This window comes from Podarcis vaucheri (assembly GCF_965113315.1).
Source record: "Podarcis vaucheri genome assembly, chromosome: 3".
Taxonomy (NCBI): Eukaryota; Metazoa; Chordata; class Lepidosauria; order Squamata; family Lacertidae; genus Podarcis; species Podarcis vaucheri.
Window position 1 is genome coordinate 125,693,183 of NC_138761.1, and position 14,008 is coordinate 125,707,190.

At 44.2% G+C, this 14,008-nt stretch overlaps 1 protein-coding gene and 1 long non-coding RNA gene across 2 annotated transcripts in view; one reads left to right on the forward strand and one right to left on the reverse strand.

Annotated features, from left to right (window-relative positions):
- LOC309528742 (uncharacterized protein) overlaps nucleotides 1-14,008 on the forward strand; it is a 50,988-nt gene that overhangs the window by 13,990 nt on the left and 22,990 nt on the right. The gene's annotated exons all lie outside the window — the stretch shown is intronic.
- On the reverse strand, nucleotides 20-10,644 carry LOC309528890. The gene is made up of 3 exons (XR_014217962.1): nucleotides 10,048-10,644; nucleotides 1,512-1,675; nucleotides 20-758 (listed from the first exon to the last, which is right to left on the reverse strand). It is a non-coding gene; the product is annotated as an uncharacterized lncRNA (long non-coding RNA).

The window sequence follows — 14,008 nt, forward strand, 5'->3', positions numbered from 1 at the left end:
TTTAGTATTGGGAATTAGAATAAAAATAATTAGTAAGAATAGTTAATATGTTATGCTGCTTAACATAACAGCTGTTTGCATTAAAATGTTAAAACTAAAATATAAATGCTTACCACAAAATAAAACAGAGACACAGTAGGCCATTAGAAGGTGTCCCTTCTCGTTCTATGGGATATCAGTTGGGTGCACGTCTTAATCTGGAAGCTCTTCTCTTGCTTGCAGTGGGATGTGCAGGGGGGGAAGTATATTCCTCTTCTTAAACCCCGGCCAGCTGGCACAAGACTGGGCTCATCCTACGGCAGGTTTTTTTTTCTTATGACAGTAAATCTTGTAGAATCAGACAGAAGGTGAGTTTGAAATAATTGTCCATCTTAGAAGAAGTATGCTATTTGCATTGGAAATTCAACCTGCCAGTTTACCGTAGCAACCTCTTAAGCTGTCAGAGTAAGATTAGGCCTTTTTAGTTGTACTGTGGCTCCTGAAAGTCTTTGATGTAGTTATGCTTCTGTTCATATCACCTGAGAATATATGGATGAAGGTGGACACAGTGTTTAAAAAGCAGTCACGGTGAGTTCTTCAATAGTGTGAGCTTAGCCTTAACAATTTGCATGACAGACAGATATTCAGGCATGTGTGCCAGCAAGCCTTATGCTGATTCAGCCTTCAGTCCTGCATTTTGCTTCACACTTGGTGCGAGCTGTCTTCCTTTTGTTTCAGGTGTGATGTGCATTATGTTCTGTTATATGTTCTTCCTTGACCTTATAAAAAAAGAAAAAGAAAGAAACAGCAAAACATTTTGATAGTTGCAAAACTGCCCTAAGCAGTGTAAGGAAGTGATGGTTAGTAGCCTATGGGGGTTAATGGACAGGGGGGTTATCCCAGATTTGCTTTTAAACAAAGAAATTCAAACTGTGCATAATGCTGCAGAAAGGAGGGCTGTATTTTCCAGAAGAGGGCAAGTTATGTTTGCACTGCGTGTGGCAGAATTAAAATGTAACTCTTATAGTATTTTTTTCCTTCAATTTATGGGCAACTGTATTTTGTGCCTAGCTTTATATATAAACAGCAATGAATGTGACTTCTGTTCATGACTGTTAATAAACCTGATATCCTGCTCTTTGTGTAATCGTGTATCTTGGTTAATAGTAAAAATAAATGCATGGGGCAATGGAAAGGCTGTAGGGTTGTTTCCGGACAACCTGTTTATTCAGGTGTTCATCCTGATTTATTTTCACAGAGTTTGTGGGTAACTTAGACAACACCAGCTATTTATTTAGCATATGTTGTGGTCTGTAAACCAAGGGGAGTCCCACCCCCTGCCATTCTCCCCCCCCAAGATTATTATTAAAGTTTTATCAAAACATTAAAATAGTATCTAGAGCAAATAGAATCAAAAAGACAAGAAATAGAGGAGTGAGAAGAACAAGAAAATAGAAAAAGAGTAGAAAAAATAGCAATAATCATAATAAAACACAAAATTATATGTATATATCCCTCTGTCATAATTATACCTTAATCTTCAATCCACATGCAAAGAAAAGTGAGTCTTCCAGCTCTCACTTCCCCCGTTCTCAGTCTCACACCCTGAGGAAAACCCCTCTGGCCTGTTTTCACACAGGTCCCTCTCTTCCATCCATCAACTCTGCATGTATCTTCATTTATCCCAGATATAAATCTTCAGAAATCAAAACATGTGTAAGAATAAAATCAATGGCTCCCCCAGTTGACGCGCCAGACGTGCCCGGTTCCCTTTCGGTAGTGGCAGCGGCAGTGGCAGTTAGCCGGGAGCCAGCCTGGTAGCTTCAGGAACTGCTCGCTGCCGTGGCGCCTGCCATGTTGCCTCTCTGGAAGTCCCCATTTGATGTGTCTTGTGCGGTTGAACCAATCATGTGACATTCATTCGCTACTAATAAATCTACAACACTTAAAGTATAAATCCGGGGACATTAAATGAAATCCGGGGACATTCCGGGGGTGGATTTTGTCAGGGGACAGATTTGTAAATCTGGGGACTGTCCCCAGGAAAGAGGGATGTCTGGTAACCATAATATATTTGCCTTGCTCTAGATGCTTGTCAGCTTCCCAGAGATTTATTTTTTCCCCTAGTACGATGATGAATGTCTTCTTCAGAACATCTGAGGCAGGCTGTGCCCTTGGACACACACAGCCCAGTCCAAAGGAGAGTTAGGTATCTCCTGACCACGTCTCATCACTGTAGAACAATCTCTGCTAGTGGGAGTGCTAGCAGGCAATATCTTAGCTTGCCATAACTCCAACTGGAAGTCAACATATGTTGTGGTCTGATTGTGCAGAGATCATACAAAAGTGTAACAAGCAAGTAAATGCTTTCCCCCATTGCTTTCCTTATCACAAAAAGTCTGGGTTGGGGTTGTTGGGTGGTTTTTTGGTACAAACAGGTTTGTTCCACAAGAACTCCAAACTTTAATTGTGTAAACTGAATTTTTAATTTGTGTAAACTGATTGAATCCCACCCGTCGTTGCAGTCAAGCTAGTTAGCACAAGGAACCTCTGGCTGCCTCCAAGAGCAGAAGGTCTGAACCTTCCTCTGTCTCTTGCCAGTAAGTAATGTCTAGTAAAAGCAGCGCCAGCCCAAGACATTTTGGCACCTAAGCCAAACCACAAAATGGTGTCCCCTTCCTCACCAGGGAAGAAGGAGCAAGTGAAGATCTATATGAAGAACAAAGGGGGGGGATCTACACTGGGATCTGCTGCCCCTATGGATCTTGCCACCGAGGGTGTTGCTTACCTTGCCTCATAGGTGAGCTGGCCCTGAGTAACAGGCAGATGGTATGATGTGATGATCAGAGCTCCACAGCTTCTGCTCCACTTCACGGGCAGTCACTTGCAAGAGTTGGGGGAACTCTGACTACAGCAACATTTCGTGTGGTGTCTTCAGAAGACATTTGCTAGAAGATGTGGGGCAGCTGCTCCTGCAGGTGACCAGGCAATCATTGAAACATCTGGCTCAGCAAGTTCCTTGCCACCTTGGGATTTTTTTTAAGTCAGCTTATCAGTTTATTAAATAAATGAATATCACAAGGTATTATCTGTAAGCTTCAAGCTATTGCAAACTTCTGGTACTGCAGTTTGTGTCCCTCCCCCCCCTTTTTAAAAAAAGAGCAAGATCCCCTTTTCTCTTGAAGGGTTGCAGAGATGAAAAACGTTTTGTTTTGCACCATGTCTAATTTGCAATAGCCACAGATCTCGACACCATCTGTGTTTGAGACACAGTTCCTCAGACAACGACTCAAAGCAGCGGCTGGGCAACAATTAAGTCGATTGCAGACTCCAGACGATGCTACCCCACTGCCCACAATCACCCGGTCCTGGACACAAATCTCCCTTTCAGCCCATCCCTCACAAAGGGGAATTCTAAACGTGGGTAGAACCCATAAGAAACACACCTGAAGGACAAGCTTTGCTACTGCATTGCTCAGGCTTTTCCTGGAAGCCTCATTCAAGAGGCTGTAAATTGCTCAAAGCCAAAATGATGTATGAAATAAATAATAATAAACAAGCAATAGCACTTGCTTTTACCTGAGAATTCCCACTCTCCCTTGATATGATGTAAAGGTAAAGGTAAAGGTACCCCTGCCCGAACGGGCCAGTCTTGACAGACTCTGGGGTTTGTGCGCCCATCTCACATCTATTGGCCGGGGGCCAGCGCTGTCCGAAGACACTTCCGGGTCACGTGGCCAGCGTGACAACGCTGCTCTGGCGAGCCAGAGCCGCACACGGAACGCCGTTTACCTTCCCGCTGGTAAGCGGTACCTATTTATCTACTTGCCCCCGGGGGTGCTTTCGAACTGCTAGGTGGGCAGGCGCTGGGACCGAGCAGCGGGAGCGCACCCTGCCGCGGGGATTCGAACCGCCGACCTTTCGATCGGCAAGCCCTAGGCACTGAGGCTTTAGCCCACAGCGCCACCCGCGTGATATGATGTAGCCTTAAATAATTCCTTATTTTTTTAATTTTGAAAGCAGAGCTGTGTCCACAAGGTGGCAATGTTTCCCACAGAAAGAAGAGTTGAGCTGCTTTCATATTACAAATGGTGCTAACATTCTCTGATAGATTTTATTTCATGCAACTACTTGCATCCAAAGCAGCCCTTAAGACTTTTGTATACAGCCCCTTACCCCAATAATTTCCACAGTAACCCCTGAATATGTGCCAAACCAGGAAGGCAACAGACAACAGCAAGTCTCTGCAGAATGCAAAGCAGTGAACAAAGCACCCTATAAACCCTTGCTAAAAGTAAATCAAAGATTTAGTAAATCTTTGCCAGGTTTGTTGTGAGGATAAATCCCACGGGCCCCATACACCTGTTTCCTTCCAGCCCTGATATTCTTGAGTCTTGGCTCTTTTAAATATTTGAAGCTGTTGTAGATGTACCATTCTAAATACTATGGAAATTAATCATAGCTCTAGCTGTAGTAAAAAGTTGAAGCCTTCGCGCTTATGCCTAGACCAGAAACTCTTGCCACCACAGTACAGTACTACAAATAATTGCCTCCCAAGTATTTTGCTTCACCCACACATCACACTTCAAATGTAGCAAGGCAATCTACTTAAGGATTTTGTGTATGACAAATCTTTGCACCAAGTAACTGCCTGCATTGAGGAGCAAAGGATAATTTAACATCACATAAGTGTGTGTGTGAAGTCTTTATTTTCTGTTTCTAATCATTTTTTGCAAACAGAAGAAATGAAGAGATTTCTGGTTTGCATTCAGAAGGGTAGAACCCACCATGTACCACTAATGCTGTTGCGAAACCTCTCTCCTTACCAGGGAAACTGGTATCGTCTGCTCATGGACTACTACCGTATTTTTCGCACCATAGGACGCAGTTTTCCCGTCTTAAAAACTAAGGGGAAAAGTCTGTGCGTCCTATGGAGCGAATGCAGGGAGGAGGCGGGCAGGAAAAGCCCTCAAGAGCCCCACACAAGCGTCGCGCGGCTCTTGCGGGCTTTTCCCCAAGAGGGAGACTCCGCCAGTCAGTCCCTTCTCCCTCCTCTAGAAAAGCCTTGCACAACCTCTCCAGCCGGGGGGAGGCTGTGCAAGGCTAAAGAGGAAGCCAGTGCAGCAAGCGCGATCCATCCCGTTCGCTGCCCTGGCTTCCCCTTTAGACTTGCGCGCCTCTCCAGCGGGGGGTGGGGTGTGGGGTGGGGGTGGGAGGCTTCGCAAGGCTAAAGAGGAAGCCAGGGCTGCGAGCGCGATCCATCCCGTTCACTGCCCTGGCTTCCTCTTTAGCCTTGTGTGCCTCTCCAGCTGCAAGAGATCTACCAGAGGTAGATCTTAACCCTTGCCTCACCTGGGAGCTTCTCTGGGCAGGAATTCCCTCAGCTTAAGTGGGGTGGGGGAAGTGTGGCAAGTAGGGGGGTACCTACCTAGGCACTGAAGCCACATGTCTCTCAGATGAAAATTGGGAGTGGGCATTGTGTGAAGTGCTCTGATGGTGTTTCCTGCTTGGCAGGGGGTTGGACTCGATGGCCCTTGTGGTCTATTCCAATTCTATGATTCTATGATTCTAAGTGGCTGTGCATCTCCTGCTGCAGAACTGTAGGACTGTATAGAGTTGGGAGGGCCACCTGAGGTTCATCTAGCCCAGCCCCCTCACAATGTAGGAATCACAGCTAAAGAACGCCAGGCAGATGGTCCCCCAACCGCTGCTTAAAAGCCTCCAGTGGTGGAGACCCCAAACACCTTCCGAGGTCATAGAATTGCAAGGTTGGAAGGGAACCCCAGGAGTCATCTAGTCCAGCCCCTGTGGACAGCAGGCACAATCCATCCCGTTGTGCAAGACTAAAGATGCTGTGCAAGGCTAAAGAGGAAGCCAGGGCAGTGAGTGCCTGCCCTGGACTGCCTTGTCTTCTTCTTTAGCCGCGCTGGAGACGTTTAGCTCCTGGCTGGAGAGGTTGCGCAGCTATGGATCCCGTGCGCTGTCTTGGCTTCTTTGTTCTTTGGGGCTGGTGGGGGAACCCGGGCTTCCCCCGCAGCCCCAAGAAGCTCTGGGAGAAGCAGACAGGCTGCGCGCAGCCTGTCCGTTGCTCTTTGGGGCTGGGGGGGAGGGATAATATTTTTTTCCTTGATTTCCCCCTCTAAAAACTAGGTGCGTCCTGTGGTCCGGTGCGTCCAATAGAGCGAAAAATACGGTATTTCTCATTTCCAGAAAAAGCCACATTGGTTGAACTGACTTCTCATATGGTTGTCCAACATTTCCAGGCATGGGGCCCCACAGCTTGTGAGGAGTGATAATGGACCTCAATTATTTACTGCAGAGATTTTCAACCTTTTTGAGTCCATGGCTCCCTTGGCCAAATACATTCCTTCTGTGGCACTCCTGTGGGGCTCAGGAGCCCAGTTATGTCCCCCCTTGCCTGCAGAGCTGGCAGCCCTTCGCCCCTTTTTGAAGACCCTCCCTTGTGGAGTGTTTCCTCAGCCTCCTCTCCCCTCTCCTTGGGAGGCCTCTGGGCAGCTGCTACCATGCTGTCTCTGAGTTTGACCCCCCCAAAGAGAGGTGCCTCCTCACACTGCCCTACAGGGGCCTGGGACTTGTTCATCCATTCCCAACAGCAAGGGCTGGCAGACTGGGGGGCTGGGCTCCCTCACCTACTTGCTTGCTTACTCCAAGGCCGCCTTAGCTCCTGGCAACCAGCACCCCCTGGTCAGCCCCAGAGGCAGCATTCTCCTGTGGAGCTTGTAGCTAAGGCTGGGGCAACAAACAGCTGTGCAAACCTTTGGGAGACAGAGATGCTAGAGGGTATCAGAGGAGGGAGAGAAGGAAAGAGGGACAGAGGCCAATGTTACCTGCCGCACCCCTGACCATCATTCAAGGCATCCCAGGGTATGCCCCCCCCAAAAAAATTGTGCCAGGGTGATGCCCCACCCCCACCTCACCACACTATGCCTCTGGGTTTCAGTGTGTAGTCTTTTGAGTCATTGGCTGAGGTCCCAGTCTTGTTTTCTTTGCATGCAGGGACCCCAGAACCTGGTAACTGATCAAAGTAAAAATGATAACATACTTTATCAGTCAGTCTTTATTTCAACAGCAGTCATTCCTGGAGGATGCGTACCCCATTAGCCATCAATCATTGTGAAGCTCTAGCGTCTCTGCACACAATTTGAGCTACACAAGTAACTCAAAGTTGACTTGACAGTTACATTTTTTAGAGTATCGAAAATTGGTATTTTACTCAGAAATTATCACAAAAATATTTGGCATCTACTTATTTGAGAACTGACGTGTGTGTGTGTCTGTCTGTCTATTATTTATACGTGTGTGTGTGTAACATTGTGTGTGTGTGTGTGTATCCTGCATTCAAATTTAGATGACAACAAAAGATAAATCATGTACCACAGAGTACATCTGTTTTGTCCATATTATTGTAATGTCATACAAAATTGGCTGTATCTTTTGCATTTGTGGTAAAGTCAGATGGTATATGCAAGATGCACAATTTTCTTGAACTAAATAAAATAAAAACAAAAACCTCCCAATTTACACTTCTGGTCTATTTTGCACCCCCTTTTCCTGCTTTGTTTTGGCTAAACAACCCACTCTCCATAAGAAGAGAGAGAGACACAGCTGGAATCCTTTGCTGTCCTCCGTTATGCAGAATTATCTTCCGTTAATGGTTTGTGCCCACATCCCTGTTATTTATTCCAGCGAACTATGAGCTCAGCAATAAAGCAGAGCACCACTGAGATAATAAACTGAAAACATTAAAAAAAGTAATGCTTCCTTCTTTGAAATTTGATTCTTTCCTGTCTGCTATCAATTCATGGGTTTTGTGATGAATACAATTCCACACATAATTGAATAGCAATCAGATTTGGAAGTGACACACAGCCTATCTATAGATGGCTCTCTTTTGGAAGATGTGATTTGCTTCCCCCGGCTTCTGCCATGAACTTAGTCCTGTTCTAGCAGCAGCAGTTTGATAACTGTGTACGCGTAATGGAGTAATTTTAGTTTCAGTACAGAAGTCTCTTCTCAAGTTTTCCACGCTGGAGATAGACAATAGATTTTTCAGAGACTTGAAGGTTTGGAAGAGGGGCCAGCGCTCATGAAGTGCAGGCTCATCTTGCCTATGTCTGTTAGTAAAAAAAAGGTAAAGGTACCCCTGCCCATACGGGCCAGTCTTGCCAGACTCTAGGGTTGTGCGCCCATCTCACTCAAGAGGCCGGGGGCCAGCGCTGTCCGAAGACACTTCCGGGTCACGTGGCCAGCGTGACATCGCTGCTCTGGCGAACCAGAGCCGCACACGGAAATGCCGTTTACCTTCCCGCTTGTAAGCGGTCCCTATTTATCTACTTGCACCCGGGGGTGCTTTCGAACTGCTAGTTTCACCCCAAAGAGTAAATCTGCACTCATTTTTCTTTTAAAAGGGTGTCTGCAGGTATGCAGGTCTTCCGCTGACCAGGTGCTTTAGGTGAACACTTTAGGTGAACTTTAGGTGAACACTACCCAGAGAGCAGAAGTGGGGATTTGTCAGGCCCACCTCTTCACAAGATGCAGTAAGATACTTCAGCACTGTACCATTTTTCAACCTCGTCTTGAATGTGGTATGATAGTACTCTCGTTGCAATGTGTACACTTTCCTATTATGGTTTCTAGTCTTTTTTTTCTTTTACTTACTATAACTTCTGCTCGATTCAGCCCAGAACACCACTGCACAGAAAAAACTGAACAAATATACCCAGAGGCAGGGATAATTCCAATATGACTCCATTAAACCTCTGAAAAGTTATTGAACATGTTGACCTTAGCTGTGATTCCTGCATTGCAGGAGATTGGAAGCTGCGCAGAGGGCCTGGGGCAACCCAGCCAGATGGACGGGGTATAAATAATAAAAAAATTATTCTGGAATAGGACGTCCGTATTTTCATCAGAGAAATGTTGGAGCGCTGAGGCCCCTTTGTGCTTACTCCATTACCTGGCTACCTCTAGGCCCAAAATTTCTCTCAAGATGCCCAAAAGTGATAAGAAATGAATTTAAGATTGTAACCCACATAATCATGTTCATTATGAATGTTTAAAAGTATGAAAAATCTTCTCTGCTCCATAATACATCACACACATTTGCCTTCAGTTCCTGATAGCTTTTCCAGTTTTGTATTTTGAAATAGGCTAGGCCCAAACAATTTGATTGAAATGTGAGCAATCAAAATAGATGTGCTAGTTCCTAATTTTTCTCTGTGTTCAGTTAGGCTTCCTCATGGTTTCAGTGCATCAAAGTCAATTTCATGGAGCCATTTACTATTTCTCTTCTGGGATAAATGTAGCTTTTTAAGCTTTTGCTATCACCTCTATGTGTTAACCATGAGAAATGAAAGGACAATATTTCTGCTGCCAGAAAAAGGGGCTGCCAAGGGCACTTGCCTAAAATAAAATAATTGCCATTTCCTTCCTCATGAGTGTGCCTGAATGAGGAAGGGAAGCATAGTGTGACACTGCAATTTTCTCAGGCAGCCGCTTGCTATGGCACAGAATAAATGTGCTTCAGCCTGCTCTCAGCTGTGTCTCCAGCTGCTTTCCAAAGGGATTGCTGCTGATAGTCTGGGACAAAGCGCACCAGTCCACGTCACGGGCAGATTTATTTTAAAACCTGTATGTGCAGTTAATTACCATGCTGCGGAATGCTAGAGGAGCGTCCGGGAGAAGCAAATCAAAGCTGCAACTCACATAGCAGCTGCTGTATGGATGCCTTTCCAAATAACTCAGCACAGCAAGTCGTTCATGGCAGTAGCTTACCATGGGAAATGACGGATTTCTGCATCTGACCATGAATGCCCCCCAAGTGGGGGGGGAGTGTTTGTTTCCTTTAATTTATTACGTTTCTATCCCACACTTCCCTCAAAAGATCCCGGGACAGAAAACAATAAAACAGCAAAGAACTACAAATATTTGGAGACATATATTCTCACACCTAAACAGATCCTCAACCCTGCTATAGAAATTCCACCACAGGGCTTATCTGCAAATAGAGCTTTTGCCTGTATCAAAAAGGCAATATGCTGAGTTTACCTTTGGGCTCAAAGTTCTCTTACGAAATCACAGTAGTATTTAACAGATGGATTGTCGTTGCTAATGAACCAGAATGAAGCTTTAACAGAGAGGGAAGCTGGCAAAAAACCAAGGTTTTAATCCCTGGCCTTGTCACATGACCAGATTTAAGTTTAATACTATAGGCTCTCTAAGTCACTGTTGAGCAGCTATATAACAGAACATCTGTTTGTACTTGCATGTATGCATCAGAAGTAGTTGATATTATCTTTGTATTTTGTGTGCTCGCTTCGGCAGCACATACACTAAAAATCTTTGTATTTTGTTTCTCTTGGATTTTTGTTTTGCCTTTTGTAAACAAAACTGTTCTTTCAAGGCCTTTGCTGTATCAGTATTGCACATTAAGAAGTTCTGAATTAGGTGGGTCTCACCATGTAATGCTACTGTCTACAAGTATTCAACTGATGTACCTGAATGCCAGTGGCACTCACATTCGCCCTCATATCCGTGTAATAAAGCTTGGGAAATTGCCCTTTTGGAAAAACTCTGTCAAAAATTGTGTGTGGTCAAAGGGAAGAAATGAATGTTCTGTGAACTGCCCTGAGACCTCCTGGTATAGGGAGGTATATAAATTCAATTAATAATAATAAAAAATGACACGTTCATAGCTGGGGGGGGGGGATTATTGTTTTTACAAGCAGAGCAAATAACACTAGACCAGTACTGAAAGCCTGTGGATTAGACCTCTCATACTGGATAATGTAAGCTAACTCTCAATAAGGATCTGTACTAGAAATATTGCATGCTATTATTGCTTTGTGTTTATTTGGTTTTTATTCATTTTATTGAAAATAATAATAACATAATAATAACAAAAAAGTACTACATTGTGTTTAGGTTTATGCTTTCCCATGATTCTCTGGGGGAAGCCGTGGCTGCCCAGGGGCCCCCCATGGGCTTTAAACGTAGAGTGTGGATATCTGGAATGGATACCTGTCAGTTGAGGGTATTTGGAAAGATCTCAGAAGAGAGCTTTCCCAAAGATGGCTTTGCTTGATCATCTGATGGGAATAAGCAAGGCTTCAACCTTCTTGGTGTTGTATTCTCTCCTCAGGAAGCTGAGGCTTAGAAAAGGGCCTGTTTATCATCAAGGTAGTAGCACGCATGTCATAAAAGCAACCAAAGAAGGCCTTTTCAGAGTGAGGCAGGGAGATGAATATGATTGCTTTACAAATATTTTAAAGTTCCCCAAAGGCTTTTGAAGGTGAATAAGGCTGTACAAAACATGAGTGGAGAGCCACCATGGAAGTGCACCTATTGCATTTTGGGTACTTCCTTCTTCTGTGGATTAAATTTTGAAGGAACTGTTCTGCTTTTCAACAGAAATTTGATTTATCCAGTACTGATTGCTGAGTTCTTGTGTCCTTCTTGGAAGAGGGATGTGCACAACAGGGAGTGGCTGGCTCAGAGCCCAACAAATGCCTATTTTTCTTTTTTTAAAAAATAGCAATGAGAATTGGATCAACTCTTTGGAGAATGGTGTCTCTGTGTGGTTTTTATTCACACTTTACAACATTATGACTTTGTACTTTAAGAAACTCTTGCAGCTGAATGCTGGAAATTCTTTACCTCAGTCCAGAGAAAGGTAGTTGTGTATTGAAATCAATGGGTCAAGCAAGGAATTTAGTTCACAGTGCTTAGGTACATCTAACTCACATATTTCTTGGATAAATTGTTCAGCTGAAAGCCACATTGGCCCAGCTTGAGAATGAGGGCTGGGTTAGTTTAGATAGATTGTATTTAGGATTTGCTCCAGAACTGTCATACAATAAAATGCCAAAGAGATAGAGAGAGAGAGAGGCAGGTTAGAATTTCCCAGTGGAAATATTCTGCTTCCACCCAAAGGCTGATATGACTAGAAGAAAATGCTGCTGCCCTGGGGAAAGAAGCTCTTCCAACCTCATGTGCTGCAGCAGCCGAAGGAAGTGCTATCGATATATAGTCATCACTTAAAACTGCCCAAGCCCAAGTATTGTGCAGTTGAAGCATAGCAAAGGTCTGACTCACATTATTTCCCCTCTTGAGCATCTGCTTTTTAAAATAGTATCTGTAAGAGATTTTGGCTTCCAACTGGAACAAATACGTATTAGCACAGCCAATCTCATGTTGTGGTTTACCTACTTTTAAACGGGACCGTGAATATTTATGTAGCCATGGGACAAGTAGCCAGGAACTCAGCAACCTGGAATGTGTGATGCAGTCCACTAGTGAAGAGGCTGAGCTGTAACCCAAGAAGACTTGACTTCGAAGCTCATTGCACCTGCCAGCTTCCAAATTGTTCCATAAGCAAGGACTGAAAAGAGTGCTTTCAATCAACACTCCACCCACACCTCCCCATTGGAAGACTTTGCAAGTTCCTTGCCTGGCAGATGCTCCCTGACCCCAGATTCATGTTCCATCCTAGCCATGGGGTGGAGGCAAGGCAAGGGGGCGGGGGGGGGCGGGGAGCACTGCTATTTAAGCACAAAAGTAAGATACTGTGTGTAACGGAGGCTTGTTAAGCAAAAACGAGGTTTTATTAGAAGTGATGTGATAAAAGAGAGACCATTTTACATATGGGAACAATTTAATGCTGTGTATGTAAAAAAATGTTATTCCACAAATTTATATACCATGTGACTGTAAAAGAAAACAAACAAATCTTAAAGCAGTTTACAAAAAGAACAATAATTAGTTTACAAAAAGTATTTAAGTTCTAAGTTCTGTCAGATGAGTGGTCCCTGTAGGCCACTGTTATCCATTCTTCTGAAGTTTTGTCCTTGTGAAGGTGCACCAGCTGCTCCAAAACCAAATAAATAGAACATGTGTGGCATTTATGTGCTTATGTGTTGGTGACAGATGCTCTTAAGCCTGATTACTGTTTATCCAGAGTTTCAGTGAACAGCTTGGACAACTGATTGAGCTAAAGGGTTAAAACTATGTCCAAAGGAGCGAAATACCAGCAAGCCTTCAGTTAAACACTGACCACTAGAGGGAGAAGTGTTCTCCCCAAATAGGTTTTATAGTTACCTGTATTTCCCATTGTTTATGAGCACAGCAGGATGAATACTGGATGCAAATAGGGAAGGCATTTCTAAAAGACAAAGCTGTGCCAAAGTTAATGGCCTTTGGCTGCACCTCCGGCTTTCAGCTCCTCCCTGCTAGTCACAAATTAATATGGGTACACTAATGTAAACCACAATCCAAGCAATATAGCAGCCTCTGAAGCTTGGGTGCTGCACTTAAAAACAACAGAAGCTCAATACGATTGGATTTTGGCCCTGCTTTTTGGACTTCTCCAAATGCATAACACAGCTTCGTGAAAATTGCATAGATCAATGCAAACATCAACAAATTTAGTGCAAAATAATGGAGTATACTTGTTATGTAAAGGCAAAGTTTTGTGCAAAGCAAGTTCTGCAGCAGACAACTGGTCACAAATCTCTTGACCCAAGCAGTAAATGTACAACTTGCTAACTATTTCGGCCTAAGAAATAATATGCTGCAGAAAGCAACAGAAGTAATAGAAGATGGCTTTAAAATTATGTGAAAGGTTTCTTGGTCATTTCTGAGAGGTCACCTAAAGCTTCACAACTTGGCCAATGCTAGGGCTGAAGTTTTTCTCAAATAAATGCTAACATCGCTGCTCTTCTAAGGAATCCTTCTTCAGCCAGCCTATATGTTCCTAACAAAATGGAGAAAGAAGATGAAGGTCCATTTCTGTTTTATGTCTAGTATCACAGTTTGGTTTCCAGAGGTTTTTCCTCCATTTGGATGGAAAGCTTCATAGCAGGTCCATATTGTCCCCTTGCCCTGACTTCAGACAAGATCTCCACAAGGCTGCTGCCACCTCAGTGTGCTACTGGTGCCTCCCCTTGCCCCAGTATTCTGACTCCACACCAATAGGTACATGGAGCACAGACATGTTAGCAGGTCCCATAAC